The 26,572-nt window shown below is 36.6% G+C and overlaps 1 long non-coding RNA gene across 2 annotated transcripts in view; it reads left to right on the forward strand.

Annotated features, from left to right (window-relative positions):
• LOC117974993 (uncharacterized) overlaps positions 1 to 26,572 on the forward strand; it is a 93,013-nt gene that overhangs the window by 15,897 nt on the left and 50,544 nt on the right. For both annotated transcript variants that reach the window (XR_008620235.2, XR_008620236.2), the window contains exon 2: positions 19,760 to 19,850. This is a non-coding gene — a long non-coding RNA (uncharacterized LOC117974993). The remainder of the gene's footprint in view (positions 1 to 19,759; positions 19,851 to 26,572) is intronic.

The following is a 26,572-nucleotide window of genomic DNA, read 5'->3' on the forward strand; positions in this document are numbered from 1 at the left end:
AAATATTTATTGAGCATCTACTCTCTTCATGGAATAGGCAGACAGTGAGAATACTTACAAGGTGTTCAGGTTACCTCAGGCGCTGGCTAACACAGTTTTTATTAGTCATCACTAAATAAAGGAGAGCTGACGTTACAAGCATAGAGATCACCCAAAGAAAGGCTATATCATGCAGGGGAAAAAGGGGGAAAGAAAGGGCTGAAGATAGTTTAAAATAAAATTTAACAAAAATGTTTAAGAAAAGGGGTTCATAAAAGAGAAATTAAGATATGCAGAAAAAGGACCAAGTAAGAAAGAATGATATGATGAAAGCAAGGAAGTTTTGAGTCTAATATTTGATGAATGAATTTTTACTTCAGCCATCCCTAAGTCATAGCCAACTTTGGCTTCTATCTTCAGGACCATATGTCAAATTGGTGTCCCATTTCTTGGGCTCCTGGCAAATATTCCCAGCTTATTGGGACACTGATCAGAAATCTAGAGTCAACAGCCCCCAACTTTCTAGAGAACTTAGGGCCCCCTGAAACTGCAGTGTGGCCACTCCTGACGCACATTACTATGAGCATGTGGTTCTGTGCTACAGACTGAGCAGCATGTTAAACCTGATAGTTTTCATTATACCGTTATACCACAATGTGTCATATACTGAGATGCTTTTTAAACATTTTAAATGTCAGCTTATCATTTTTCTCTCATAAAAGGGTACAGAAACATTACCACAAGTTGAACTTTCTAGTTGCTTAGAACCTGGAATGAGGAGGAATAAATAAAGATTAGTGTCCCGTGCTGGACTGTCTTTCTTGATTTTTCTTTAGAAAATTGAAAAGCTGTAGGCAACAAATCTGTTGCATAATTGCAAGAGTTAATTAAGAAAAACCCATCTGCGTGTGATTCACATGACATGTCTGAAAGTCAAAATGAAACTATCATCTAATTTTCTGAACTAAGTTTAACATGGTTCCCTAGAAGGCTGAAAAAACAAACTGTTCCCTCTGTGATTATAATTTCTGATTTTGTTAAATTGAATCCATTAATAGAAAAACCATTGATTCAGGGGTATTATTAGGTATCTCTATAGACATAGAGACAATAAATATTTAGAGAATCTCTATGATTCTCCCTAGAACTCAATTTGCACAAAACTGTCATTTTAAATCACAGAAATACTCAAAATATCTGAAACATATATTGGAAAAAGTATCTGCTAGGAGCCAAGAAACCTGGCTTATAATTATATCTCTCTCACCAACTCATTTGGATGTTGAGAAGATCAAACTATTTCTGTGATTCATTACAGGTTAAATTAGGGATAATTGCCATGCCTGTCTCACTAGATTTTTATGAACATTGAAAAAAATTCACTTTTTCAATAAAGATTCATTCATTCATACAAGTGCATATTTACTTACTCCATGCTAAGCTGTGTTAGCAGCAAGGAGTCAGCAATGAACATGGCAAATGAGACCCTTGCTGTCATGGAGCTTAAATTTAAGCCAGAAATAAAACTTCAGGTACATGTGGGTTGAGTATCACAAAGGTAAGTGTCAGTATCATAATGATAACGTATGGTAGTTTATGAAGTCAGAGAACTCTCTGAGAAAGTGATAGGCTGAGCTCTGCTGGGTAAGAGTTGTGTATGCCAACAGCATTTAAAGTCAAGGGAAGAACATGTTGAAAAGGTCTATAGAAATTTGAGGAAGTGTGAATAATCCAGAATAGCTAAAACCATGAGTGGTGGAGAAGAAGTGAAAGACTATAGTTATGAAAACACATTGTGACATGGCTAGTGAGAATACAACATGGTTTGAACATTTTGGAAAGCATTTTGGTAAAATGAAATAAGAATCTCAAATAATCTTTTTAGCATTTTATTAGATAATTTCACATCTGCACAGCTATCCTATTAAAAATAATATAATACACAGACAAAATTAAGAACAATGATGTTTATTAATGTATATTTGTAGTAGAGAAAAATAGAAAATTATATAGGTGTGAGCAAAAAATTACAGTTTGTGTAAATGAGGAAATATTTATAGCTAATAAAAATCTGTACATGGAGTTCATAATAATAGAAAATATTTATTTAATAATATTAAAAGAAAGAAGGAGGGGGCAAGGCAGACATGGGCCCAGGTAAATAATAATCACTCCATGAATCTCTGTCACAATTGAGGAACTCTCAGATGAGGATATCCTAATTTTATACAGGGATTTCTGGCAAACCTCTCCACCTCTCCTCTGGAAAAGACAATATCTTGATTATGCCGGATTGTCTCCAGGAAGGAGATGGAAACATCTCATCTTTGATATCCTGGTCAGCAAATAAATCTGTCCTTTGACCTGTAAGGAGACACCATTTCTAGCTTCCAAGAAGCTCTTTGCTATGGGAACAACCTTGAAAAAACAGCCTAACACAAGATCTATAGAAATGCCATGGAGAAATGCCTCTCCAAAGTCCTATTTTTTTTAACTTTTAAATTTTTTTTTTACTGTAAATATTTTTTAATGTTTTAGAAAGGGTTACTATTATGAGCACATGACATTCATTATTGTGGGAAAAACAGAAAGTTGGCTACGTAGTGACTTGAGTTTCTTCCTGCCTCATAAATGTTAGCTAACCTAGGAAAGTTTCTGACAGTAGTTAGATGTAGCAACTTCTCTGAGCCGTTTCCATTAAATGACAGCTCAAGACATACTCTGTCTAAACTTGAATCTACTTTAAATTATATGATTTAGTTATTCCATGTAGCAGGGGCAAAAACCCAAACCTACAATTGAATGAATAATTGAAATTACTTAATTTAAAGGAAATTTCCCAGTCATAATATTAACAGTATATAGTTTAATTACTTGAGTCAAGTGATCCAATACATTATGTGCAGAAAGATCTTTATAAATATATTTTAAAATAAAGTTCAAGTAGTTTGACTCTATGCACATGGAATTAGAAATATTCTAATTCCACAGAATATTTCTGGAACAAAAACAGAACTTGCAGTTTTGAAGATAAATGTTAAAAATTGTGATAAAAATTACTGGATAGTTAAACATAAGAGGCAAGGAAACTATAAAGTTCAAGAATATGTAGCTTATTATTTTCTCCATTCAAATCCAGTATGATGTCCTCAATTTGTAAGATGTTATGCAAAGAATATTGTCTCAAAATTACATTAGAGAAATAACTTTAGCGTTAGAAGACCTAACTTTGGCAGCTGCTTACTAAATGTATTATCTTGCGTAAATTCTCTGAGGTTTAGATATTCTCATAATGAAACAAAGATAATTCTTGGCTGGGAGCGGTGGCTCACGCCTGTAATCCCAGCACTTTGGGAGGCCGAGATGGGCAGATCACGAGGTCAGGAGATCTAGACCATCCTGGCTAACACGGTGAAACCCCGTCTCTACTAAAAATACAAAAAATTTAGCCAGGCGTGGTGGCGGGCCCTTGTAGTCCCAGCTACTCGGGAGGCTGAGGCAAGAGAATGGCTTGAACCTGAGAGGCGGAGCTTGCAATGAGCCGAGATGGCGCCACTGCACTCCAGCCTGGGGGACAGAGTGAGACTCCGTCTCAAAAAAAAACAAAAAAACAAAAAAACAAAAAAAACCAAAGATAATTCTCACCTTAAAGAGCTGTTGTCAGGATCACATGTGATGATATATGTGAAACTATTTTGTAAACTGTAAGATTTATAATAGAAATGTAAAAGTTTATTACTACTAAACTGAGTGGTAGTGACTTTAATACGCAGAATATGATAAAGGCTGTGAGTTTTAAATACAGTGTGAGGAGAGCATGAAGAAGGGAACCATTAATTCTTCTAAAGGCAAGGAAGAGATTTGAATCTGAGGAGGAGAGGTTATAGCTAGTCTGTGATGGTGCAGATGTTTTGCTTTTAGAGTAAGAGCGAGAGTGAGAACTAGAGCTAGTGAGCAAGAGAGAGAAGGAGAAGATGAAAGAGAGACAGAGAGACAGAAAAAGAAAAACTGACTTAGGTAGGGTGACTTAGCAGAGGGAAAAATTTGGCAAAGAGACATGAAAGTTTCTATTTTGTTTGCATAAAGTTTCAATGTGACAAAACAGTGAAATTTAGCTTAGGGGTAGCAATTTTTCTACTAGTTTATCACTGATGTCTGAAATTTCACTTTTATGATGAATTCCTTTGGGTCATTGAGAAAGCCCTCCCTGTTATACCAAGAATGCTTAGTCATTCCTTCTTCTGTACAACAGCTACACAGCGTACCTGCTTTCATCACCATGTTGACTGCATGCTTCATTTAATCTATTTATTTGTCTGCCTTCCTTAGCATCTTTATAGGTGGTGGGCATGGCAGGAAGGTCCTGTAATTGACACTATTCAGGTTTAGAATAGGCTCCAATAAATATTTATTGAATGTAATTGCCTGTGGTTAAAATACAAACACTTCTGAGAACTGTAACAAAATACGCGTACATTATGGCCTCTCCACTAATACAATTTAAAAAATCACTTCTAACATCAAAGTTAGCTAAGATTATTTTTCCCACAAAAATCCCTTAGGGATACTAGAAAAAGTGGTAAAAGATTTGAATTTATACAAAGCCCAAAGAGAACATCACAGCAGGAGGGCCCTGGGCCCTGAAGTGTGGGAGGTTTCCAGAGATTAAGAAAAAAGGAAAGGAGAAACATAGAAAAATAAAAAACCTTCGTCCTCTTCATATTTTTTCTAAGAATCTGCTCTCCCAACCTTCAAGAAATTCATAGTTCTTTTGAGAAGAAAAGAGTAGCAAGCAGAAAACAATAAACAAGGAAGAACTTTATATCCGGGTTTTCCAAATTCAGACCATGTGAAGTTGATTTATGGAGTGGAGGAAGCAAAATGCATCAAAGACACATATTAATCAGTAGTATGTCTTCTATTCATGCATGACTTTCTCATATGTGCATATTAATAGACCCTGTTGCGATTAATAAAATACAAGTTATATAAGATAATTCAGAGCTATTTAATCAAAATATATGTTATTTAGCAACTAACTATAAAGGTAGTACTACCAAGTTGGGGAAAATGGAAGTTGTCATTGACAAACAATTTTTGTTTGAATAATTTAAAATGAAAATGTGGGAAGGACTACTGCACACCAGCTTTGAAAGACTGCTTTTGGCATTTCCTACCTCTGAGTCGTGAAAACTGATGTCAGGCCACACTCTACCATTAACTAGCTGGTCATTTGGGGAAAACCACTTTTTCTCACCGAGTCTTTGACTTAATTTTTCTGTGCTAGTAAAATGTGGATTAGAATAATCAAGAAAGAATATTTTATAATTGTGAAAAGTATTTGAATGAGATTCAGGCATGATAATTCCCCTGTATAAAGATTTACCAAAATTCCAGTGATGTGAAATTTGGTTATTTGAATTTCAGAAGAAAGGAGAGAAAACTGCTTTTATCAAACACCTGCTATTTCAGATATTTTGAATTACCTTAAAAATATAATCCCCATAGGCCGGGCGCAGCGGGTCATGCCTGTAATCCCAGCACTTTGGGAGGCTGAGGTGGGTGGATCACCTGAGGTCAGGAGATGGAGACCATCCTGGCTAACACGGTGAAACCCCATCTGTACTAAAAATACAGATATATATATATATAATATACAAATATATATATAATATACAAATATATATAAATATACAAATATATATATAATATACAAATATATATAAAAATACAAATATATATATATATTTCCCATAAACCCTGAGATAGTATAATAATCTGCAAGTTACTTATCTTGTAGAGAGTCCACAGCTTGTAAATAGCAGTGTCACCATTCAAACCTTGGTCAGTGTCCAGTTCCCATGCTCTGTCAGTATGCCATATACCGAATGCACCCAATTTTTAATTTTATAAACATAAAAGGAAAGATTCTTATCCACTCAGACATGAAAAATCTAGCATTATCCTGAGCCTCTGCTTTCTCTTTGCAAATTACCCCTGTAGCAACTCAAGAAGCATTTATAGTAAGCAAATATCTGTTACTTTAGGAAAGCTTCGGAGTCAAGAAGCTAAGCCACCTTGCACAGCTCACAAAGCTGCAAGGCATGATCTTTCACTTGTTGATGAGTAGAGTAATTTTTAACACCCTTGTTTTGAAATAAGAGTAACTACTGCCTAGATGGATCCCATAGCACATAGAAGTGTAATGTGGGATGTGAGAGGAGGTGAGTGGCTACAGAAGGTGAGGAGTGGAAGGTGCACGCAAGCTTCAAGGGATTAGTAAACTAACACTGAAAAGAGGAAGTGGTTTCTGTAGCTGCTGATAAAACCCTCATATGCCCTGTTGGAATACATATGCCACCTAAACTCAATGTTAATTTCCATTTCTTTTTCTCCTTTGCTTCATTTTTTCTTGTACAAATGAAGGGTGTGAAAGGGAGGAACAGAATGTTTTCACAGGGGGAAGTATTTTAAAACTTTTGAGTCATGCTTTCTTTTTCCTAAAAGTAGAGAATTTGACTATGTTTATTCTTTTAGTTTTGATATCCTGATATCACAGTTTTACATTTAAAAATGTATTTTAAATGGGTAGCGATAAAACATTTAAAAACATTTGACATTTTTAGAAATAGACAGAAATGGGCTTATTCAAACATGGAAAGCACAAAGCATCTATTGCTTTTTTTTTTTTCTAGCAAGTGAATATAGCTAAATAGAGTAATACTGCTATCAGAAGTATATACTCATTGAATGTAAATTCAGTATCTCTCGAATGGGGTGAGGAGATCAAAGGAGGTTTTACTGAAAAAAAACTTAACCAAATAAGAAAAAAACAATGTAGGAATGGTTTTCAGTTATTAACTTTGCTAAATAATTAGTAACAAAAAATTACCCAGTAAAAGAATAATTTAATGTTTTACCATTATGTTTGTTAAACAATAACCCAAAAGCATGTTCGCCAGTCCTGTATCTTCTTTCTCACCCCATTCTGACAAGTTTCGCAAAATGCATCAGTCTGTATATTCATCCCTATTTACCTTCACCCCTATTCATCCACCTGCCCCTATCCTTCAACCTCCACTGAAGACCAGGAGGAGAATTGTTTTTCTCCTCACCATTAAGCGGTACTGAGCACATCTGTTTTATCCTGCTGTAACCTCATTAACTAGCAATTACCTGTTGAGTGGATGAACTAATTTTGTTTTTTAAGGTGAAGTGTCTCAAGCACAGGCAGAACCCGCCCTCCCCAGTGGAAAACTGAGAGCCCTAATGTTCAACTCTGGTTTTTGGCTAAGATAGCTGTTTTCATGAACAGAAGGCCTTCTCTGCATTTGAGCAAGGAAGAAGGGCAAAGCCAGCTCGAGCAATAATTGTCAACTTTGAATTCTCACTCTTTCTGCTCCTTAGTCAGGGTTTTTCTACTCTCCCTAGCGGTAAATGATTTGCTTCTCCCAGGGAAAAAAAAAATAAATTTAACGTGAGTCTTTAGTGATTGCATTTCAGACTTCCTTTTGAACAAGTACGTATTCTTTACTAATAAAGAAGAAACCCGGCCGGGCGCGGTGGCTCACGCCTGTAATCCTAGCACTTTGGGAGGCGGAGGCGGACGGATCACGAGGTCAGGAGATCGAGACCATCCTGGCTAACACGGTGAAACCCCGTCTCTACTAAAAATACAAAAAATTAGCCAGGCGTGGTGGCGGGCGCCTGTAGTCCCAGCCACTCGGGAGGCTGAGGCAGGAGAACGGTGTGAACCCGGGAGGCGGAGCTTGCAGTGAGCCGAGATCGCAGCACTGCACTCCAGCCTGGGGGACAGAGGGAGACTCCCTCTCGAAAAAAAAAGAAAAGAAAAAAACCCAATAGAAACATGAACCAGAGATACATATTAGTCGTTTAAATGAAATAAAATAATTCTGATCAATACTTCAAGATGCATATTAAAATATATATTAATTTTACCTATAAGATTGATAAAAATGTAATAGATTAATCATATCCAGTTTGGATGAAGACATGTGAAAACAGGCACTTTGCTGTACTATTGATGGGTACAATAATAGAAATGGCATTTCCTGAAGAGCAATTTGTCAATGTTGATCAAAATTTTAAGTTCATGTGGTGCTTTGACTCTACAATTCCATGGATAAAAGGTTAATTACAGTTCGGGCACAGTGGCTCACGCCTGTAATCCCAGCACTTTGGGAGGCCGAGGCGGGTGTATCACCTGAGATCAGGAGTTCAAGACCAGCCTGGCCAACATGGTGAAACCCCGTCTCTACTAAAAATACAAAAATTAGTCAGGCATGGTGACGCATGACTGTAATCCCAGCTACTCGGGAGGCTGAGGCAGGAGAATAGCTTGAACCTAGGAGGCGGAGGTTGCAGTGAGCCGAGATCCTGCCATTATACTGCAGCCTGGACCACAAGAGCGGAACTCTATTAAAAAAAAATAGTAAAGTAATTATAGCATTCTTATAAACATAAATAGTGAGTAATATGCAAGTGGTTAAGAAAATTAAGGAAAACACATACTATTGGCCAGACACGGTGGCTCACGCCTGTAATCCCAGCACTTTGGGAGACTGAGGCGGGTGGATCACCTGAGGTTGGGAGTTCAAGACCAGTCTGGCCAGCATGGCAAAAACCCATCTCTACTAAGAATACAAAAATTAGCCAGGTGTGGTGGCGCACACCTGTAATCCCAGCTACTCAGGAGGCTGAGGCAGGAGAATAGCTTGAACCCAGGAGGCGGAGGTTGCAGTGAGCCGAGATCCTGCCATTATACTCCAGTCTGGGCCACAAGAGCGGAACTCTATTAAAAAAAAAAAAGGAAAGTAATTATAGCATTCTTATAATCATAAATAGTGAGTAATATGCAAGTGGTTAAGAAAATTAAGGAAAACACATAATATTGGCCAGACATGGTGGCTCACGCCTGTAATCCCAGCACTTTGGGAGGCTGAGGCAGGTGGATCGCCTGAGGTTGGGAGTTCAAGACCAGTCTGGCCAGCATGGCAAAAACCCATCTCTACTAAGAATACAAAAATTAGCCAGGCGTGGTGGTGCACACCTGTAATCCCAGCTACTTGGGAAGCTGAGGCAGGAGAATCGCTTGAACCCAGGAGGCAGAGGTTGCAGTGAGCCAAGATCGCGCCATTGCACTACAGCCTGGGCAACAGAGCAAGACTCCATCTCAAAAAAACAAAAACAAAAGCAAAAACAAAAACAAAAACACATACTATGGAATATTTATGGAGTTGTCAAGAAAAGAATAAGAGCTTTAAATACAAACATAGAAGGATGGCCAAAATACATGATGTGCAACAAAAGTTACCTGGTAAGAGAATATGTGTAATTTTATGTTTGTATATGTATTTTTAAAAAGTCTTAGATAACCAGAAAACTCTTAACAATGGTTGCTTTGAGGTGGGGTAGGAGGGAAGGTACCATGTTTGTAACTCTGTGTTCCAAATGTAACTTTCTCTGATATTCTAGGAGGCTACGATTTTTATTGCCTGCTTTTCATATTGTAAATTCAGCACAGAAAAATTTAAAGCAAAATTTAAACTCTATTTAAGAGAACTGTTTTGTTTTTCTATGTTCCTTTTCCCCCACTTCATATATTATTTGACTAATACATCTGTGCCATGCATCCTACTGGACAACTGCAATGCTGCAATGCATAGGCAAGCACACTCTTATACACACACACGTCCCTGGTCTCACAGAGCAAACACCCTCCCCAACCCCAGCCATACTCCCACACTAATGCCTCTGCTCTTACAGAGTTAACAGACTTTATCTGTGTACATATATTTGTTTACATTGCTGTTACATAGAACTTATGCCTACTATTATTTTGTGTAACATAGTATTTTATTATCTGAATTTAGTAATAATTACACTGAATATGCCATCAAAGAGAAGCCTCAAAATATATATAATTATTCCCCTATAGTTGGGCATTTGGGATATGTACACCTTTCGCCTTTAATGGATCTGTAATCTAGTGAGTTGTTAGTGTCTACACATAAATCGTTGAGGATGCTAAGAAGAAAATTAGGGATGGGATCCCAGAGATTTTTCCTACAAATCCTCTTACTGCACAGACAGACCCTAGTGAAGAAACAGCTATGTTAATACCTTCTGCTTCTTGTGTACCTCCTATAAGCCAAACACTTTGCATTTGCATCTCTTTTAATTGTCACAGTAACAGTACAGTACTAGTATCCTTATTTTACCAGTGAGAAAAGAGAATTCAGAAAGATTTTGTAAGGAGGAAATGACTCACCATCACTTCAAAAAGTCTCCTCTTACTAGTGCCTCCTTCAACTCAGGAACTTGATTAATGCTTACATAATCATCACATTTAATCTTCCTACAACTCCAGTCAGATACATATCCTTATCTCAAATTTATATCTGAGGGAATTCAAAGAAAATAAAATATTAGGTTCATATCAGAAACTCTTCCTATGAGACACTCTTAGCAAGGGTATTGGGCAACATGAAATGGTGATGCCATCTCACTGTGAGACTCCCACCCCACCCGCAATACAGGGTTGAGGCCTCTGTTGCAGGTTTTTCTTGATTTTCGTTACTGGATAGCCTCAGTCCTTCTTAGGTGAGATCATGCTGTTCTTCTTCCTTCATATATACCTAAGACTACTTTTTCCATTTTGGTTGAAACCAGAGAGATTATAAAAACACAGAATCACAGGCTGCTGAGGCACTTGATGTGAGGAGCGCAAAGACAAAGAGGTGGCAAGGTGAGTTTAATGCAGAGGCTGAAAATACATTTATCTTTGACATTGTGTAGTGATAAGATCACCCCTAAAGAGAAGCTTCTGTTCCTTACACAAACACAATCCACCAAAGAGAGTTCAAAACTGCTTCCCTGCAATGTCTGGAATCTTGGCGTTCAACCTATACACATTCATTTATTAAAGAACAGTCTTGTCACTCATTTCAGTTGTGCCTAAAGACAGAGACAGATCCTCAGGCTATTTCACTTCCCCAGAGATAGGAGAGGTTGTGGGCATAAAATTTTAAGTTAAAAGATTTGAGTTAGAATCATGGATCTTCTTGTGATTAGGCTTTGGCAACTTATTACAGCTCTGAGCCAGTTTCGTCAAAGCGAACATTAGGTTTTTCCAAAAAAAAAATCATTGTGAAGATTGAATACAGTTATTTAGCATAGGTGGCTATCATCATCATTCATCATCATCATCATCATCATTATTTTACAAGTCAAAAAAACTTTATATCTTCCATCTTGGGTTATGTGGTCCATTCTTTCTAATCCCCATATTTGGAATTACTCTCAGACATTAACTCATTTCTCATTTCCCCTGATTTCCTTGGGGTGTGCCCCAGTTCTCAGGGTCTATTTCTAGCCTTCAGACCCCATTACTTTCCAAGCTGCCAAGTGACATCCTGGGTGACAATGCTTCTGTTGTGCACCATCAGGGCCAATCTGAGCAAACCTCCCTTTCGTGGTACATTGACTTTGGCCAGTACCAAGAAAAGCTTTGGCCAGTACCAAGAAAGCTTCTAAGATTCCAAAAAAAGCTTTTCTGACTCCTGTAACCTAAACCTTTAACCTTCCAACTCTGCGTTTTCAAGCTTTCTCCCAACTTCATTGTCATTCATTTATTTTTGCGCAAAGAGTGATTTGTGTGAAAATTTTGGGGGAATTATAACGTGCTATAGAAACATTGAAATTGCTATTGTTTCTGTCTTCCAGCCAGCTGCTAGTAAATTCTTAGCATTAAATTATAATCATTAAAACTAAAAGCATGAAAAACCTCATTTACATTTTGATTTCTTCTACATTTTTACATCTACAGCATACAGAGGTACCCTTTTTTATGTTTTGGGGGAGAGGGCTTTACAATCTCATCTTTATTGTAAAGCACTTTTTCAAACATGGTAGGACCTAATGCAGTCTGTCTCTCAATTCAGTAAAGCCTTCCTACATAAGGAAAACCAGGAATAAAGTTGGGCTTATTTAAGATGAATTAGATGTATTTAATTCTTTATCAAGAAAAGCAGTTTTATTGGTTTCAATTAATAATCTCAAATTTATTAATCAAGTGTTGACAATCTACAATATTTGGAAAATTGTTTTGATAAAAAGATACATAATTTATAATTTATTATGAGGCATTTCTTTGCAAGCAATTGCTTATTATATGTTCAAACCCTTTTTATGGGTCAAATAATGTCACAGTAATGTTATTTAAATCGTGTTTTGCTCTGCTACCTCATAGATACATTGAGTCAGTTGATAAATATTTGTCTTGCATATTAATAATAAATGTCAAGGAATCCTATGAAACATGAAGAAAGAATATGAACAGCCACTTAACATGAGAAGTAATAGAAATAATCAATAAACACTTTAAGAATGCTTACAGTTTGAATAAGAAGCAAAATTAAAATGAGGCCTTGATAAATGTATCATATTGCTGCTGCAGTGTTGGATCCTGTAGTCCCCATTATTTGAGAGGCTGAGGTGGGAGGATCACTTGAGCTCAGGAGTTTGAAGCCAGCCTAAGCAACACAGCAAGACTCTGTCTCTAAAAAAAAAAAAAAAAAAAGAAAAAAAAGAAAAAAATTATATTGCCCAAAATGTAAAAGATTCATAAAGATTCATGACACCCAATGTTAACCATAAGTTGAGGTAGCACTGTTCAATAGAACTTTCTGTGATGATGGAACTTTCTGTATCTGTGGTGTTAATTATGGTGACCAAAAACTACATGTAGCTAGCTATTGGTCAGTTAAAATATTGCCAGCTAAGTGTGGTGGCTCACAACTGTAATCCTAGCATTTTGGGAGGCCCAGGTGGGAGGACTGCTTAAGGTCAGGAGTGTGAGACCAACCTGGGCAACACAGTGACCTTATCTCTAAAAAAAAGAAAAAGAAAAAAAATTAGCTAGGTGTGGCAGCAGGCACCCGTAGCTCCAGCTACTCTGAAAGCTGAGGTGGGAGGATCTCTTGAGCCTAGGAGTTTGAGGCTGCAGTGAGCCATGATCACGCCACATCACTACAGAGTCTGGGTGACAGGGCGAGATCCTATATGGAAATAAATAAATAAATATTGCCAATGTTACTAAAAATTGAATTTTTAATTTTTTAAAATTTAAATTTAAATAGCTACATATGGCTAGTGGCTTCTGTGTTGAACAGCACTGGTTTGAGAAAATAGGCAGTTCAATAAACCTTTTATAGTGGTATAAACTTATATACCCCTTTTAGAAAATAATTTGAAAAAATGTATTGAAAAAGCGTGCGTATTTTGACTTAGCAGTACTGACATTGGCAACCTGTAGTACAATAATACTTGAAAGTATTCAAGAACTCAAATAATAATGTCAGCATAATTTGTGAGAATTAATAATTCGAAACCAATTAAATACCTTAAATAATCATTAATAAAAAAGAAGTTAAATAAATTGTCATATCTTCATACTATGCCATTTTGTACAGATATTTTTAAAAGTATATGTTAGATCTTCCAATACTGACTTGAAAAGCTATCCATGACAGTCTAAGTGAAAAAATAATTATATAGTCAAAGTATACATAGTATGGTAAATCAATTTTCCAAAGGGAAAAATAAAAAGTTTGTGCATGTGTATTTGTCTATTCATAAAGACAAACCCACCAAAGGGTGGGTTTATATACTGAAGTGTTGCTTGTATATTCTGAAAGCATATTTTCTTCTTGAAATTAAAAAATCTATATAAATATGTTAATTTCTTATTTTACACTCACTAGACCTTAGCCAGGATTCAAATTATGCAAAACTTGTATTCTATCTTTTAAGATTTTACAATTTTATAGAAAAATAGACAAAATATTTCATAAACAATTGTGAACATTAGAATGTTGACTACACCAACATAAGAAAGGGAGAGGATACATGACTCTACATTTAATCTCAGTTTGGAATGGTGTTGCTAAGGGTAGTTGCAATGTTTGTGCGGAAGTGTGGGTGAATGATAGGTGCAGAATCAGCTGCCTTTCAATGCCAAGATCACGTGGTATTCATTCTGTACGGAGACCCACAGGAGTTGCTAACCAAGTGCGGCCTTTTGCTGATAGGGATCTCCTTTAAGCTTTTCTCAGGTCTTGGATCAAAGGAAGCAATCTTTCTAAACTATAAATTTGATCTCACTTTGTCTTTCTCTTACTTAAAAAAAAAAAAAAAAGCTTTAGAAGTCTCCACACTGTTTTCAGAATACTGTCAAGTCCAAACTCCTTAGCTTCTTGTGCCAAGACCTTCACAATCTGTCCCCAGTTTAATTTTTCCACCTTTATTTTGCACTACTTCCCATTCACTTTCCTCTCACAACACATTACTCATTTTTTCCTGAACTTTGACAAGCACTTTTAAACTTTCATGTCTTTTTTCACACAGTTTTCTCACTAATGCCTTTAATTACACCCCTCTGTCCTTATCTACCTGCTGTACTCAAGGCCTAGCTTAATGTCACCTCTTTGAATCCCTCCTTGATTCCCATAGGCAAAATTAATTTCTCCCATGCCCTCTGTTTTCTGAAAGTCTCAGTAATTACTTCTATCTTAGAAACAATGTTTACACATCAAATTAAAGTTAATCAAATTAAAGTTAATTATTTGCATCACTCATTATCATTTTTCCCAATTAATGATGAATTGCTGGTATCATGTCTTATTCATCTCTGCATGAAGTAATGCATGTATAACCTGGCAACCTGGCGTCCAATAAGCCCTTGATATATGGAGCTATTATTTTGTTGTTTATATTAGTGGTGCCACCTCAAATGTATATTACAAGACTTGGCATAGCACATACTTTAAAGACTTCTCTATCAGCTAAACCCTGGTTGAAAACAGTACTGTGACGTTGCTCACCCCTATGCTTTTGGGAACCCTAAAGTCTTTATCTTCCCTACTTTTAGCATATCATGCTGCTAATTATCTTTATATCTTCATTTAGTGTGTCATTTGTTCCAGAAATACTTATTTGAACACCCATTATAAACCAGATAGTTTGCTAGACACTGAGGATATAGAATTAAATAAGATGATAATTATTTCTGCCTTCCTGAAGCTTATCATCTAGCAGGGAAAATAATAATTAAACACAAGACTATGTAATTAAAATTTCATATCTGCTCTGCAGGAAAATCATAGGGCATTGTGAATAATTATTTTAAAAAGCTCTGACTTCATCAGATGGGTTAAAGAAATCTCCTTGAGGAAGTAATATTTAGGCTGATATCCAAATAATGGGCAAAAATTAAGTAGAAAAAAGTGACCAGGGATGGTGATGGAGGTGGGAAGATGGGAAAGAATTTCAGACAAAGAGAACTAAACCCAGAAAAGTAGTCAGCATGTTTTATAGAGCCAAGTTGTTCAATAATGAGTATAACTGTAATTCTCAGTGGTACGTAAATCCTGGCCTTTTGCTCAGTGTTCCCGGACCTGAAACCTATTTTCAATATTTCCCTTCAAACCTATGCCTGATCCCCATGGACCATGTTCCTACTCAGACTCTTCTGTCTGGTTGCAATGTTCCATCTCTCACTTTCAAATTTTACCCATCCTTCCAGAGCCAATTCTAATCCTGAGGTTCTATCTTATCCAGCTCACCTGGCAACAATGACACTTTCCTCTCCATCATTTCCATGTCACTTTATTTCCATCTATCTCACTATCTATATCTATATATGCAATTCATATTTGATTTGTCTCTATACCCCCTTCTCGAAAAGAGGTCTGGCAGAATCCCTGTACCAAGTACATATTTAATATATTTTTATTGAATAAAAATGGCTTTTAATGAGTCATGTGTGACACTGATGAAGTAACTAAGAGGGGGCATCAAATGTCTACAGAGTTTAAAAAGCGAAACTATTCAGTCAAACATTTGTTTAGTTAGAAGTTGAATGTGCATTTATCACATGTATTGTTGGAGGCCAGTTAGCTCAGTTGGTTAGAGTGTGGTGCTAATACCATGTGTAGCATGTAAGGTTGCAAACTTTGCAAACAAGGAAGCATGAGAAAATCGACACAATTCTTGCAACCACAGTTGGAAATCAAGAGCACAGACGTGTAGCCTAGTACTTCAGTGTTTCCCTACTACTATCCCTTCCTCCACACACATATTATGACAAAGACATTTACTTCTATTAGTTTTTAAATAAAAATTCTAAAATTAACCTAGCTCTCTCCCTCTGAGTACCTTCAGAAATCTATGGTTTGTGGAAGCCATGACACTATTTTCTTGTGCAAGGTTAGCATAATTCAGAAGGACAAGTACAGTCTCCTCCTTTAGCTCTGAGGCTGAGAGAGGCATGTATGTCTCTGGGTTATGGGACCAACCTCTTTCTCCTGAGTCTACTTAAAAAGAAATATTGAAAGATCTCACTCTATCATTATCTTCCCCTTGAAGCATCAGTACATCTTCCTTCTGACATGAAACTTTATTTTTCTTTGGGCAAATTGAGGGACTCACATCTCTCTTAATTTCAAACCTTTGGGATAAGATAGCTATGTTGTCCAGGGCTCTGGGTTGGTTAATAATGATCTTGGAGAGTTAGGACTTAGTGTTTTCAAAATTTAGTGTCTGCAGAGGTTCCTTTGCTGTACATTGAGAAAAAACCCTAATCTATGGTCACAGAATGAACTGCTAACCTTGGCTGGGCATCTTATAAATGTGGGCCTTTGGTCATAAGTGTGCAAAACAGGAAAACTATTGATCTTGTATCAGTGGCCCCTTTTTTACCTGGAAAGGATGTAGAGTGTGTAGAATTTTTAAAATGGGGAAGAATTTCTCCCCCGACTCCACCACACCCTGTCGTAGGAAATTCTATGCCAAGGTGTTTTCATCTCTCTTTAAGTACAGTAAAATAAAAAAATTTAAAATGAAAATAATGCGAATGGGCCAGGCATGGTGGCTCATGCCTGTAATCTCAGGACTTGGAAAGGCTGAGGCTGATAGATCACTTGAGGTCAGGAGTTCAAGACCCGCCTGGTCAACATGGTGAAAACCCATCTCTACTAAAAATACGAAAAATTAGCCACATGTGGTGGCACAAACCTGTCATCCCAGCTACTCGGGAGGCTGAGGCAGGAGAATTGCTTGAACCTGGGAGGCAGAGGTTGCAGTGAGCCAAGATTGTGCCACTGACCTCCAGCCTGGGTAACAGAGCAAGACTCTGTAAAAAAAAAAAAAAAAAAAAAAGAAAGAAAGAAAGAAAGAGAGAGAGAGAGAGAAAGAGAATGAACGAACATAATGTGGATGGAGCAAAAATGATTGAAGTAATTCTATTGAACTCTTCAAATTACACTGACAGCTACTGGTTAAAGAACCCAATTGATTAATATTGATTCCTTAAGGATTCAGTCAGCTGAATCATAGGAGTACATAAAAAAGAAATTTTCTCAACAGAGGAAACTTCACTTGATCATGAGAACAGGAAATATGTTAGTCTCAGGTTCAGATTGCACCAAATGGTTTATATTCTCATCGAAACTGACTCTGAACCAGCTAGCTTTGCTCTCTCCTGCCTCCAGGTTCTTTTTCTTTGCAGGGTTAGGCACATTTGCTTTTCTGATTCTGCAGCTTTTTCTAAACCAGAGGCAAGAATAATCTCAGTGCCAGATAAAGGAGATATAATTTCAGTGTAATGTCGCTCTGTTCTTTTTTATTTTCCAAGAATTTTATGCACATTGTCAAATGTGACTGAAATGTGAGGGTTGCTTATATTTTACTGGTGTTTTTCTAGAGATGGAGGCTTGGAGGAAGAAGAGTCTGTAATCCATAGCACCCTGAGAAAACATCTCTTCTCTTGTCTGTCTTCTCTCTAGCTACACGTGCCTTCAGAGCAGGGAATTTAGTAACTCTCACTACTACATCTCCAACACCTCTCTTATAGTCTAGAATGACAGTGAATGTCTCTGGAATAAAAAAAAAAAACTTTGCAGAATAGGAAGATTAGTTTAGAAACCTGGAGAAGTTTTGCAAGATTAAAAAAAAAAAAAAAAAGACCTCAAGGGGACATGAATGTCATCCATTAGTTTCTTAAGACTACACAATTGGACGTGAAAAAAAGACTTCTCAGTGTTACTATAGACAGCAGAGAGCAAAGTCCAGAGTCAGAACCCACAAGTTTGTGGAAAAAAATATTTCTCCTCCAAAGGTCTAGTGCTTTTAAAAATTATCTTGAAGACTCGTGTAGTAGCTACATCTGCTAATGTGAGTTGAGTATTTTCAGAAGATTAAAAGGAAGTTGGCATTAAATTGTGATTACTATCATTCCTTTTCAAGTACACAGGTTATGCCATGCATTTTATGACACCGCAGGCTCATTTGCCCTGTGAACCTCTCTCTAACCTCCCCTCCAGTTGAGAATAACTAATTATTCTGCATTAGGAGAGTACTTTGTACATCTCTTGGCATAGCACTGCCACACTGAAACATATTTTATTTGCACCAGATTGACAGCCTTCATGAAAAAGGAAATAAACAAAAACTAAGGATTGAGTTACTATGTCAGACACAGTACTGGATTTTCTTTAGCATTCTGTACTCTTCTTTATTGTTAGACTAGCTTGAGGACATTGGTATTATTTTCCCCATTTTTCAGGTTAAAAAAAACAAACTAAAGAGAGATGAACAGAAACTGACCATATGCCACACGTATAGTAAGCGCTATTCCCAAGATTAGAACCCAGATCTGACTGAGAAGAGATCTCAAGCCCATTTAACTCCACCACACTTAAAGGCAGAGGACCATAGTAGCATTGGTTCTAGAATCAGTTTGCCTGGGTTTGTATCTCAACTTTGTCTCTCACAGACTACCTAATTTTTATGAATCTCTACTGTGGTTAAATGTACTATAAATGAAAAAAGTAATAAGTACACAACACATAGGATTGTTGTGAGGATTAAGTAAAGCAATACTTATTAATCATTTAGAAGGGTTCCTGAGACATGGTAAGTGTTGAGTAAAGGTTAACTATTTTTGAGAACAGATAATAGATCATTTTCTTTTGTGTCAATAGAACTTAGCATGGTCCATAATTCGATGTTAGGCAGTTAGTAAAGCCTGAAATAATGATTGCGGATTTTAACTATATGTTGATGAAGAGGCAGAATTAAGAAAACTTACTAGAATTTTCTGGAAAATATTTCATAGTTCATACAATTCAGGAAATGTAGTGTGGGGTACCCTTATTACTCGTGGATACTCCCACAGTCCTTTTTCACCTGTGTTTTTTCAAAGCGCAAGCTTTTGAATGTCAGTTAATAAATGTGGAAATGATAATGAAATTAGAAAAATGTGTGACCTTAATCACAATGATTTTCAGGCAAGAATTACCAACTGATGCTAAAATTGGTAGATGAGGATGTCCATTTCTGCTTAAGATGTAGAATGTGACAAGAGAATGTCTTTCCCTTCTTAACAATGAGAAAAAGTTAGACAATCTACAAAATCATAAAAAATTTTTTGAAATCATAAGAGAGCTGACATTGCAAGGCAAACCAACTGAATTCCAATGAATGGCATACTACTCTGAAAAGGGATGGGACAAAAGAACTATTTCATTTCTGACAGAACATAAGAGGAAAAAATATTGCTGTCCTAAAAGCAGGTACAATGTTAAAAATCAGTTACAATGTTACCAAATTCTTTAAAGCAATGTGTGGGATAGCTTATTCATGACCATGAGAACCTAAACACAAAAGGAGTTGGCCCTAACTCACATGTTCTTTTCCACAGGCTTCCAGAGGTGTTCATGCAGAAGACTGGATGCAGGACCCTTGGTGGCACCAGTGTGCAGATGAGCAGATAGTGACTGATTGCCACTGGGGTAAGTTGGAAATTACCACTCACTTCTCTGGATTCATGTCTCAAATAAAACAAATTACTAAGCCACTGAGAAAGAGACAACAACCCCTCCAACATTAAGGGCCAGAAAAATGTCCTCTGCTTATATGAAAGTGATTACATAAAATGTAGGAAAACCTTCTTTCTCCAGGACCCAGAAAAAGACCCATTCCTTCTGGGAGAAGGGTAGAATTAAAATATCTCTACCTCTTGGAAATTTGAAAGAAAACTTTTGGGCCCAGGTTCCTGGACTGATACAAAGCAGAGGTCTGCTACAACTGGAGTATGGGCAGGATCCAGGGGGAAAAGGGGAGCAGGAATGCTGAAAAGCCAAAGCTTCAAGGCCCGGGTGTATAGGATCTGCCTAAGACTGAGACTGGGTCATTAGAGCCAAGAATCTCATCTTCTCTCCAAGAGCTTCAAACTGAGTAACCAGCAATAATAGTCTACCAACTGGGACCAGGACAAAGGGTGGTAAGAGATTCTCTCTGTGGTAGAGAATGGCTGAAAGCAGGGGATGGATCAGCAATACTGAAAAAAACGTTCTGGTACCCAAGGAACCACTCTAAGCACAATGTACATATTCTATCACTGGAGGAATTGGAAGTGTGTGGTACACTTCAGGTAACAATAGCAAAAACAGTTACCAAATCTAGTCTAACTACTAACTAGATTGACTCAACTCAGAAGTAGAGGTACACACATTTCCAAGCGTAAATACTATTTACTTTTGTATCTGCTGTTTTTCCACATACAATTACCAATATTTAGTAACAATTATGTTCTGTACCCACAAAAACAAGAAAGAATGACCCCATTGTCAAGAATAAGAAGCAAGAATCCCAGCACTCTGGGAGGCCAAGGCAGGCAGATCATGAGGTCCGGAGATCAAGACCATCTTGGCTAACATGGTGAAACCCCGTCTCTACTAAAAAATACAAAAAATTAGCCAGGCGTGGTGGCAGGTGCCTGTAGTCCCAGCTACTCGGGAGGCTGAGGCAGGAGAATGGTGTGAACCTGGGAGGCGGAGCTTGCAGTGAGCCAATATCGCACCACTGTACTCCAGCCTGGGTGACAGAGTGAGACTCCATCTCAAAAAACAAACAAACAAACAAACAAAACAAAAAAAAGAAGCAAGAAAAATCAGATTCAGAGTTGAGTCTGATAGCTGAAACTATAGTTGAAACTCTCCGACTGGAACATTTAAATAACCATGATTAATCTAATAAAGGACCTAAAGAAAAAGGAGAATGACATGCACAAAGAGATGAATTTCAGCATAGAGATAGAAACAATAAATATAATCAAGTGGAATTGCTAGAAATTAAAAAAAGATAAGGGAAATAATATTGAATATTTATAATCAGACTGCATGCAGCTGAGAAAAAAAGTAAACTGGAAGATGTCCATAGAAATTATCCAAACTGAAACATAAAAATAAAAAAGATTGATAAGGCCAGTATACAAAAATGCATGCTAATTTTACATACTAGCAAGGATAATTTAGAAATTATTATTATTTTCCTTTTGTTATGGGAGATAAGATGCTATTTCTTTGAAGGCCCCTTCTCTTCTTTAGCTCTTGATTCCACTCTTTTATATTTTCACGAATCCTCTAATCTTCGTGTGTTTCTGTCTCTCTCATCAGCTATTTTACTCTTTATTAAATTATTTGCTTTATCATTTAGACTCTCTAGTAGTTGCATAAAAAGAAGCACAAATAAACCTCTTTGACTCCCTGTCTCTCCGCCACCTGCCACCCACCTCACTCCCTCCTCAACATACACCTACCCTGGTCTTTGTTCCCATTACTACCCTCAATCAGCTCTAGTCAAGAGAACAAGTATAGTGGTTACTTCTCTGCCATTGACTTAGCCTATTAAGAACTCTTGACCAGCAGTCACTCCTGCTTTCTTGAAACATTTATTTATTCTGCCTTCCTTAACACCACACATTTCTTTTTCTGCCTCACTGAGACCTCATTCTGTCTCCTTTTCTGGCTTAAATTATCCTATTCAACCTCTAACTGTTGATGTACTTTAGGGTTGAGTCTCAGATTCTTTCTGTTGCCTTCTTACATTTTTTCCTATAGAAAAGATCCTCCAGTAATAGGGTTTTAAGTACTACTTGTATGCTGATGTCTTCCAAATTTCCATCTGGACATCTTTTGTGAGCTCCATCCTTGCATACACAACTAAATTCATGACATTTTCACTTTGAATATCAATAGGCATTTCAAATTTATCATTTCCAAAAAAGAACTGTTAACTCTCATCCACCTTCAGCAAATCTATTTCTCCCATAAACTCCCTCATCTCAGTAAAAGATACCATTATCTGCTCAGTTGCTCAAGCCAAAAACTTAGGAGTTGTTTTTGATTGCTTTCTTCTGCTCACTCCCCATGCCCAATGCAGCAGCAAGTGACATCATTTGTACCTCTCAAGTATATTCTGAATCTTTCCTTTTGCAGCATGTCTATGTGCATCCAAGCCATTTGGATTATCATATTGGCATCCTAACTGGTCTTTGTGCTTCAACTCCTACTTTTCTAAACTCCATCCTCACAGAGCAGCCAATGTACTTTTAAATATATATATATGTGTGTGTGTGTTATAGATATGTGTGTGTATAGGTATGTATGTATTATATATGTGTGTGTGTATGTATATATATATACACATATAATACACATACACATATGTATATACACATACATATATTTTACATACATACATACATATATATATATATTTCCTACTGTGGTCTCTATGGTTTCTGACCACCTCTCTGATCATAACTTCTTTCACTTTTCCTCTTACTCACTGTTTTTCAACAACACTGTGTTTTTTTCTTGAACAGAAAGAGAACTTGCTCCTGCTAGTTCCTTTTCATTCATATGGAAGCCTAAGCATTTTATCCCCAGGAGGGCTTCCCTGACTATTGTAGTTAGCATCCTACTGCTTCATTAATACAGTTCTAGCTATTCTCCATATTCTTATGAGGAGGTGAGTAGAGACAGCAAGATGGGCATGGGAAAAAAGCTAACAAAATATTGTCTCAGATTGAGACTAGCTTCATTCTAATTTCACAGAATCTCTGGAGAAAAGTCTGCTACAGTGTAAATATCCCTTTGGAGTAAGGCAGTGGCCTTTGGTACTCCTCCATCAGTCATTGTTTTTTTTTTTTTTTTTTTTTTTGCCAAGGTCCAAGGGATGGACAGTGAGGTTAGCTGACCTCCTGAGCAATGAGGCTGCCATTGACCAAGGACAGTTCTTTACAGAAGGGAGAAACTGTGGGTGGTAGACAACACTGCTACTTCCAGCAACTGGAGGGGTCAGGGCAGTGGGTAGCAAAGAGAATATTGGCAGGACATCAACAGCCTCTATTATACAATGTTCATCTTTGGGGTTTGTTCAGCTTTTTAAATATGTAGGTTTGTGTCTTTTGCCACATTTGGGACATTTTTAGCCATTATTTCTTTGAGTATTTTTTAGCGTATCTTTTTTTTAACTTTTTTATTGTGGCCAACTTAGTCTAATATAGCTACCATTTTTTCCCCTCTTCTTTTGAACTGAATTAAATTTTAGGTGGAAAGATGGGTATAGGATTTGAATAACATAGTTTCAAAAATTCTTTTTAATTCTAACATTTTATAATTTTGTAATTGTAACAATATCATCTAAGTTTATTCATGATAATAAATCATAATACTGACACAGATTTTATTTCACTTTTCTAAGCATTTGATTTACATTATGATACATAGTCAAGTAGTGAGACTTGATTATGCTTTTCAGAATTCATTAGATCTGTAGAAATTACATCCAGGTCTGCAATCACACTGACCCACCCTCAATCATCTTGTTTACATTCTATTCTACCCTAGTCAACTCTAGCTGTAATAAGCCTACTGGAACTTTAACATCGCATCTTCTGCGATTGCTTTCCTTACCATTGTAGGCTAAAATTACTCCTCTCTTTACTCTAGAAAATGATAGTACTTAGCACATTACACAATGATGTCATTAATTTTGTATAGCTAAGGATGATCTCAGTGCCCAAGATTTTCTAGTAGTTAAATATTTTCTCATCTCAAACACATTCAGAGTTCCTTCTGACTTTTACAAGTCTTACCCCCATTAAACTCATTTAAATCTACAAAAAAACTGGAAAATAAAGACAAAATCTGTTTATCTTCTCATTATTTTCCCTTTTATTTCTGTCAGCTCTTGAAATAAACTGGTTTTGCCTTTACATCTAATTTTTTTTATTTTATGCAGGCTGAAAAGGAATTTATTTGTTCGAGCAAATAATGTCATCAACTTATAATGAAAGAATGTATACTGTTTTCAACTGGCTGGAGATTGATATTCCTATTTAGAAAAATACTTACTATAGCATGACAATAAGATGTATGGAAAATAAAGGTCTAAATAAATTGCTTGGAACAAATAGACTTGGAACAAAAGCAAAGGTTGTTGGCTCAGATTGCTGGGCAATACATGAGACCAATGTTTCACAAACTCTGTGTTTCTCCAGCTGTTAATAGATTTCCCCTGAAATGAACAGTTAATTTCCTGGTCAAATACATCGGAGGAAATGCAGTATAGTGTGATTTAAAAGATAAATTAACCATTTAAAAATGTTCAGAAGTCCTACTGAAAAGAAATCCATTATTCTTAAACACTTATGCAAACATCTCTCAGTTCACTAATAATTTCAGATCAGTCAGGAAACTTTTGACTTGGACTATGATACAGTTATTCCCAAGTATATGTTCTCTTGTATTAGTTGATTCTGTCAGTCAGTGTTTGGTTGCAGAGTACTGACTCTACTGTAGATAATTCTAGGAGAAATAAATTATAAATGTGTGCTAAATGGCTAACAGAATTTGGGGAATAAATGAAATAACAGACTTTTACGCAGAACTTCCAAAAATCACTTGGAAAACCACATAACAGAACTGTGTCTCTAAGGGTTTTTCTCTTTCCATCATAATCAGGAATCTGACTGTTGAATTGAGAAGCTGCTGCTACAGAAAGTTCCATACCCTCTCTGTTTTGTTGTGACCCACACCAGCAAAATAGAGGTCTCACACCTGGCCTTTCTCTGTACTTAAAACAATTTAAATTCAGATTTCACTCTTGTGCATCTGATTGGTGAAACATAAACATATCCAGAATCTCAGCTTCAAGGGAATCTGGATAATGTGATTTTCAGCTTTCCAGCCTCTGCTTCACAGTATCCTATACACCATAATCGTTTTGTCCCAACATATACTGTATTGCAAGATGCTAAGGTTTCTGATGATGCAATGGGATGAAAAAAAATTCTAAAAATTCTGGCCAGGAATGGTGGCTCACGCCTGTAATCCCAGCACTTTGAGAGGCCAAGGCAGATGGATCACTTGAGCTGAGGAGTTCAAGACCAGCCTGAGCAAAAGGTGAAACCCCATCTAAAAAAATACAGAAAAAAATAGCTGAGTGTAGTAGCATGCATCTGTAGTCCCAGCTACTGGAGGGCTGAGGCGATAGGATGGCCTGATCCTGGGAGATTGAGACTGAAGTGAGCTGTGATCACACCACTGCATTGTATGTAGCCTGTCCAGCCTGGGTGACAGAGCAAGACCCTTTCTCAAAAAAAAAAAAAAAAAAAAGGAAAAAAATCTAAATAAAGCTAGTTTCATAAAGTTTCATGAAGCCAGAGATTTATTATATGAGCCTAATTTAATGTTTGTAATCAAATGGGTACTCAAAAAACAGTGTCATTTAATGAATAAATGCATGAGATTATAGGATCACCCTGCCAACCCTGTTGTTTTCCTGAAGATGAAACAGAACTCTAAAGCGGTGAAATGACCTGCTTACATTCTCCACAATGGAATCCATCCAAGTTCTGTTATCTTAAGTGTGTTCTCATTTTATTGTTCCATATTCTCATATTGTAATACAGTGTTTTGCCTTTTAAAAAAGATTACAAGGTGAAAGCAATGCATAATTGTGTAATCGAAAGGAATAAAATTAAATAGAATTAACATATTAACGAGCAGTTAAAATATGCAGAATGCTATGCTAAGTATTGTAGGAAACATAAATACAATATAAATTCTTATCCTTCTAAATCATCAACAACATTAAATTCTAATAATGGACTTTCTGTCTCTATACTACCATACAGAATGTTAGAGCAACATTATACATGTAATGCCTGTAGCCAATTTTATTTACATGCTCCTAAACTTGAAGCCCACTGGTTTATGCTTCTGTTAAATAGCTTTCTTTATTATTTTAATGTTTAAAAATCTTTTGCTAATTTTACATTTACTAGTATTTTCTTCCTTAACATTATTCTCTGTAGTTATTGGCAAATGACATAAGGAAGGTTCTTACATTCATCTATATTTAGCCTTATGTAACATGGAGAGATTTTCTGTAAATTGTAATTCCATCTGTTTAAGAAGATTTCTGTTAATACCTGTATTAGTCTCCCATAACAAAATATCATAGATGGGTGGTTTAAACAACAAAAATTTATTTCTTACAGTTCTGTAGGGTGGGAAGTCCAAGATTAAGGTGCTGGCAAGGTAGGTTTCATTCTGTGGCCTCTTCTTTTGGCTTGTAGGTGATGACCATCTGGCTGTGTGCCCTCATGACTTCTTTGTGTGCATAGAGGAAACTAGATAACATTCGTAGGACTAAACAGTAC

The sequence above is a fragment of the Pan paniscus genome, chromosome 9 (assembly GCF_029289425.2).
Source record: "Pan paniscus chromosome 9, NHGRI_mPanPan1-v2.0_pri, whole genome shotgun sequence".
In the NCBI taxonomy this organism is placed as follows: Eukaryota; Metazoa; Chordata; class Mammalia; order Primates; family Hominidae; genus Pan; species Pan paniscus.